Genomic DNA, 7,301 nt, shown 5'->3' with positions numbered 1-7,301 from the left:
TAGAGGAAAGGTGTGAAATGAAGCTGAGATACCAAACTGTGGGGAGGGAGAAGGTTGGAACAAACAGATGGGGAAAGTCCAGTAAATAATAGAGTTCCCCAGAGATCCCTAGAACATTTATTGACAAACTGTTACACAGAAGATCATTAGGACTGATTTTTATAAAAATTAAAAGCGAATACAATCTTCTTAACATGTCCAACTGAGGGAGTGGTAATAAGGCGAAGAGAGCATCTAGCAGCAGAAAAATACCTTGCTGTGTCAGACCAGACTTTCGACAAGCACTAATGAACATAAAAAACTGGCCCTTGGCCTATTTTTAGGGGTTTTTTTTCCCCCAAATCCCCTGCAGGGGTGTATAAAGAGTGTGAGTATTTTCATGTTATCCAGTAACTTGTGGAGAACTCAAGGTAAAATATTGATGTGCCTAGAAGCACTCATTGGACTCCTTGGACCCTACGGTTTTCCAAGTAAGTGCCTATAAAATATATTCCAGTACAAAAACTAGACTCTAAATGTAGCCATGCATGCAGGAGTTGTGTAACTATGGCCTTCTATACCTTATAATTAAGATGCGATTAACCTACCTAGTTGCACCTTAAATTGTGACCCAGCTACGTGTTAACCAATTAATAGTGTGATTAAAAACAATAAGCTGCAAAGCTATTTTACAGAAAATATATAATAACTTTGTAGCTTGTTCTAATCATGCCAGCAATTGAGTTGTGACTGGGAGCCACACCCACTACCACCCCAAAGGTAACAAAGCTTGCAATGTGGCAGCCCATGTCAACTGTGGGGTTTGCAGCCACAGGAGTCAATGCAGATGGAACCCAGGATTATGATCCCAGGCTCCCTTGCACCAGCGATAAGTTTCAATGGGATGTACTGTATAATCCCAGAACAACACCTACTGTTTATCGCACATTACATCTCATAGTGTCTACCTACACATGTAGAGGGGCCCTACATGTCAACTTGCACCAACTGAGGCTCTGCCTATCATGTATAATGCATAAACTTAGCCAACTGCACGTTACACATCTTTAGCAACATGATTTACAATGCACAACATCTTATCGTGGGCACACTGGAAGGATGCAGCAGGCTACAATCTGACCTAGACAGGTTACAAGGGTGGGTGGACGAGAATAGGATGGGTTTCAACACAGACAAGTGCAAGGTGATGCACCTCGGGAGGAACAACTGGCACCATGCCTACAGGTTAGGGAACTCCCCTCTTGTCAGTACGGAGGCGGAAAAGGATCTTGGGGTCATCATTGACTCCAAGATGAACATGGGCCGGCAGTGTGGGGAGGCAGGAAGGCCAACCGCACCTTCTCATGCATCCACAGATGCATCTCGAGCAGGTCCAAAGAGGTGATCCTCCCCCTCTAGGCGGCACTGGTCAGGCTGCAGTTAGAGTACTACGTCCAGTTCTGGGCGCCACACTTCAAGAGGGATGTGGACAGCATGGAGAGGGTCCAGAGGAGGGCCATTCATATGATCAGGGGACAAGAGGGCAGGCCCTATGAGGAGAGGCTACGGGACCTGAACCTGTTCAGCCTCTGAAAGAGAAGGCTGAGGGGGGATCTTGTGGCCTGTTATAACTAGTCAGGGGGGATCAGCAGGCATTGGGGGAGTCATTGTTCCCCTGAGCACCACTAGGAGTCACCAGGAATAATGGTCACAAGCTGGCAGAGGGTAGGTTCAGGTTAGATATCAGGAGGCGCTACTTCACGGTCAGGGCGGCTAGGATCTGGAACCAACTTCCAAGAGAAGTGGTGCTGGCTCCTACCTTGGGGGTTTTTAAGAGGAGGTTGGATGAACATCTTGCTGGGGTCATTTGACCCCAGTATTCTTTCCTGGCATGGCAGGGGGTCGGACTAGATGATCTGCTCAGGTCCCTTCCAACCCTAGGAACTATGAAACTATGAAATTATCAGTATGTGCATATTTTGAAATGACTACATTTTGATGCATTAGTGCAGTGGCTTGTACAATTATTTCTTTTTTTCCTCCTATGTTCTGGCATCTCTATTGCCTTGGCATCATGAATATGAAACTATAATTACAATATCTGTCATTATAAAAATGAATCACCAAAGTGAACACTTTAATGATAGGGTAAGATAGTACATTCCAATGAGGAAGCAATCTATTATCAGGCAATTTCTGTTTCTGGAACTTGAATTGGTGATGTGGTCTCCTTCCTTGATTTAACTTCACCTTGATGAGAAACATCTTAGCTAATGGAACATCTGAACTGGGATGTTGATTTCAATGTAGTGATACCTATTTATGCCATCTGAACAGCTGGACTATCATTGTGATAATATGGATCGCCTCTTTTTCAGTAAGTGGGAATATATTGACAAAAACTGGCTGCATTTCATCATCACCCCACCTCCTTTTTGGTTCTCTGTCTCAAGTAATCCAAATAGTAGGTTTCCATATTGCTACATAGATTGGTAACATTAACTCAGTGGTATTATTCTCCCGAAGTTGGAAACTTTTAGGAATAAATGGAAAACTGATAAGTCATGAATGACAAGTTTTGAAGTATATGAGTGTATATGGACCTTGCCAATCATGTAAAGTATGGATTTTTTTTTTACCCTGAACACTTTCTTCAGTTTTCTTATTAATGACTATCTTAAAGCTAGAAAGGCTAAGTTACTGCATCACTAGAACTCTGAAAAGAGTAAATCAGTGAGTTGCTCAAATTTTGAAGGTACTACTAGTAGTGTTTCTGCTGCCAAGTGAATTATGTGACAATTCAATAGGGTTTCAATGTTAGGTCACATTATGCCTTTTGAGTAGAGGCATATTCTGCTAAAGTATATGTCCTGACAAACATGCCTGAAACAAGGATGTGAACATACTGGTTTTTGAGCAGAAATGATATACTTATTCCCTTCCACACCCTAAGGGAAAAATGTGTATATATGAACATCTGTTTGCTGCTTGAACCAGTCGTTGACTGTGAGTCTGTAGACAATGAAACATGCTTAGTCAATTCTAAGTTTTATTAGATTTAAAATATTTGCAGGGGTTTAAGAAGCTCTATAGCTCACTACAGTAACCTACAGAGGTCTGCTAACTAGTTTACTCAGATCAGGCTGATATTACTGTTATTAGACACTGATGTTCAAGAACATAATCAAATGTAGGGAGTTATACAGGGTGGATCTGGCCCTCCATGTTTGCACAGCACTCCTGTAGACCATCATTGTATTGGAAGAGATTTCACTTCAGAAACATTGGTAAAAGATCATAATTTCTTGCACTATTTTGTAGCTATTTTATTGGGTGTATTTAATGTTAGATCAATTTTAAGTTTATCAGCATATCTTTCTATCCCTGTTGCTGTTACTGTTTGATTCCTAGAGCAACTCCACTGAGATGGGTGGAGTTGCACTAGGTTTATGTGCAACTCCACCCTAGGTTGCACTGGGGGCACTCAGTCCAGGTTTATGCTGCTGTTGCCAGCCTGTGGGCAGTGCTGACTCAATGCCTACCCCCATGATCTTTGGCTACATGACCACATTCTCCACCTCCCAAAGGCATTAAGAAAGATTTGGCTTTATAGGGATATTTATAATCCTGATTTAACGTCATCTCTTCCTGAAGTTTCACCGCTCATTGAGGCTGGCCAGGAATGCCTTTAACCACCCTTGCTTATTTTTGGCCCTAGTTATGGAGTCCCATGTTTTCCGTCTGGCTATTTTTTTTGGTATCTTTTTTTGGTGCTCATTTTAAATATTTCAAGTCAGCGTTATTTGGAACCTATGGCTTCCACACCACTTAAAGAACTTATTTGCTCTGAGACAATGCTGCAGGTGTCTCTAAAGGTTAAATGCCCCAAAATGAGATGCCTGAGAAAAAAGTCTTCTCTAAAAATGCTTCGCCAGAGTCTTGTGGCAGTAAGGATAATGTGAAGTTATTATAACTAGAAATAGGCATGGGGGAGCTACATCCATTTTATTTCAACAAGCAATACACTTGATTATGAAACATGCAACTTATGACATGTTTTTTGAGTGATTCTATAGGGGCATATCCACACTGGTTCATCAAGTTGGCAACTGTTCCTAAATTTATGGATACTTCATGTTTAGCCAGGATAAAAATACCTATCCATTAAAAAAAAAAAAAAAAACCCACCCAAACTCCCCCTCCTCCCCCCCAAACAACAAATTAAGAGCTGTCTGGGGGGAAAAAAAGCCACTACAATTGATGGAAGCTCCCTGGTGGAAAAGAAGATGGAGCAGCATTGAAGCACAGATGGTATAGCAGCACAACCTGGTGCTCAAGTGGGAGTGCAGCACCCTACAGAGAGCTCTTTTCAGGGCTGGATTGACTCCAAAGTGGAGCTTGATTTCCCTCCTCCCCCCCCCATCCCTCCAACCAAATAGTGAACATCTGTTGGACTGGGGGTGGGAGGGAGGGCAGGGGTTTTTGTAACTCATGGTGCTTTCTGTGAAGTGCCATGAGTTACAACAGGGAGCTGCATGTCTGTCAGTGCCCATTGTTTCCCTTCCAACCCTGCAAAAAATCCTTGGAAGATATGAGAGAGCTGGGCTCTGTTCTGTGGAGGCCTGGTCAAGGGTGCAGAAGCCTGGCCACCCCTAGATCACTAGGAAAATTTTAACAGGTTTCCAAAAGCAAAAACAAATGAGTATTTAAAACCTTTTTATATTAAGCTCTCTGCAGAGTCTTAGTTGAGCAATAATCTTGATAGCTACAGCTAAAATTCTGATGGGCAAGAAATTCTGAGCAACATGTTGATGATGCCAGCCAGGGTTGCTGGATCCCACAGTTTGTATAAGAACATTTTTAGGATTTACATTAGTTGGGGCTATCTATAATGTATATTTCCCTGTATCTTTATACACAATTCTCATTGATGCTATCTATGATCCTTTGCACTGGAAACATTGACTCCTGCTCTTCAGTCAATGGGCAGACTTTGACTAAAACTTGGAAGCTTCTGGAGGCTTCTTCACCAATCACAATTCACTTTTTTACATATGTTCATTTCAGATTCTATTACCAATTACATGTTGTTTTCCACATGCCAGTCTGTTTTTCTGTTCCATGTTGTACCATCTTCCAGATTCCTAAAATATCACCTCATTCACAGCACATAGACCCGCACAGATACACTTGCTGCTTTTTCTTCAGAAAATGGTTGACACAATTAAGATGGTTACTTAGCATAAGCAAATGGCTAGCTTAGATATCATTTTGCCTTGTGGTCAGCAGATCTGCTAGGCCACAGGTCATGCCTTTATTCAGCTGCAGATTCAATGCTCCCCAAAAATTCACATAGTTGTTACCCTAACAGTTACACATGCATGCCTGTATTGAACAGTAAATATGGTGACTTACTCCAACATGAGTGTAAATTTGATACTGCATCATGTAGGTATCAAATTTATGCCCGATTAATTACTGCACAGTAGCACACATGTAGATGCCTTACTGCACAGTAACTTTGTGTGTGTGGACATACTTGGGACTAACTTTAGGTAATGTGCTGTAACTCCTGCACATATAGATGCCAGCCTATTTCCACTTTTAAAATTTAAGCTGGTCTAAATCCACATGTAGATATGCCCAGTGAGAGACTTGGACCAGGTTCTCTTGTAGTACCTAGGATCTCCTGATACTTTTTAAAGGCATTAGTATTGAGAACTACATCACATTTCATTTTAAGTGCGTCATAATTTGATGAATAAACTGTAAAATGACAGATTTCTAGGCTCACTTTGCAAACCTGCTTTCAATTCTGGAGAAAGGCAGGCTTGTCTGGAAACTTGTCAGCATGAAACTGATTCTGAATGTTTTCAGGATACTTCAGTTTGTGAGGAAGGCACATGAAGTCTCATGAAAGGTGTGTGCCCCCGGCAGCTGGGGGAGCACGGAAGCACCTGTGGGAACATGGCGGCAGTGAGTGGGGAGCTCCCATGAATGATTCTGGCACTTTCAGGGGCGGGGCATGGCAAGCACCAACCAGGGGTTGGTGACCACCCACAAGTACCATTAGCAGCTGTGGCTAGCAGGGATTGCTGACCACCCACAGATGGGGCAGCTGGGTGGCAAACTGTAAACACCTGCAGGTGACACTGGCAGCGGCAGCCAGCGGGGATTGCTGATCACCCACAGGCATCAGCAGCAGTGTGGTGAGCAGTAGCTGCCTGGTGGTGCCGTTGACACTTTTTGCAGGGGGTGCACCGCCACACTTTGGGGGTGCACATGCACCTGCATGCACCCCCTATGCATCACCCCTGTCAAGTCTTGCAGCTTCAAGCTAGTGATTATTGTGTCATAATATGTTTAGGTGACTCCCTGAAAATTACATAGTAAAAGTGGAAAAAATACATGCTTGGGTTGGACACTTTTTGAACATTTAGAGCCAATGAGATAATGTAATTTTCTCCAGTCTCAGAGGTCATACAGCATTTTATTTTTGCTCTTTGAAGCTGTGAAGGGTCAGTGCGTGCTTATTTGATAAGGGTTCAGCTTGGTGGCAGTGGTCTTTTTATTAAACAAGTAAAAGCTTTTTAAATGCATCTTTAATTTAAAGGATGGAGAAATAATATGCTTGTTAATCCCAAACTCTTCTCTTACCTCTCCTAATCAAAAAATCACCATGTTTTTCCAGATAACAAATAAGTAATTTATTTTATAAACACAAAGATTATACTGTTTTAGTACATAAAAGTAAAATATTTAAACAGCTGAGATATAATGATTTAAGATGTGTTTATGTGTATCCAAAAACTATTTTTCAGAAGGACTTAAATGTTCATTATACTTATATGTTCATTATTCAGGCCAGGAAACTCAGCTCAAAATACCTTTATATTTCCACAGCATAAGTCTAACATCTCCAGCAGAACAATTACTGAGGGCTGGAAATGTTTATTACAGATATAGCAAACTTGGCAATGTTTTCACAAGCTGATTAATTTCTGTTTATAGGATTCTTTGACCTTTTGACAAGTTAAAAGGATTTTCTCCCTCTACACGCATCAACTTTTAAAAATGTTTTAAAATCCTCTAAACATAAAAGGCAAATTAAATTAAACCATCAAAAACCACATTAAATGATAAAATCAGGCAAAGTCAGTCTTATGGATGTAGTACCATATCTATCTAACCATGCAACATTTAATTAGGGCAGCATATGGCATTGATTTGAGTAGGATTTACTTGCTTAAGTACCTTTTTCTCATTTTGAACCCACTGTCCATTGACCATTTCAATATTTAGGCATGCTACTGTTAGCTAAG

This window comes from Crocodylus siamensis, chromosome 7 (genome assembly GCF_052110815.1).
Source record: "Crocodylus siamensis isolate JL-2025a chromosome 7, ASM5211081v1, whole genome shotgun sequence".
NCBI classification, from domain to species: domain Eukaryota; kingdom Metazoa; phylum Chordata; order Crocodylia; family Crocodylidae; genus Crocodylus; species Crocodylus siamensis.
Note: the sequence above shows the minus strand (reverse complement) of the source record.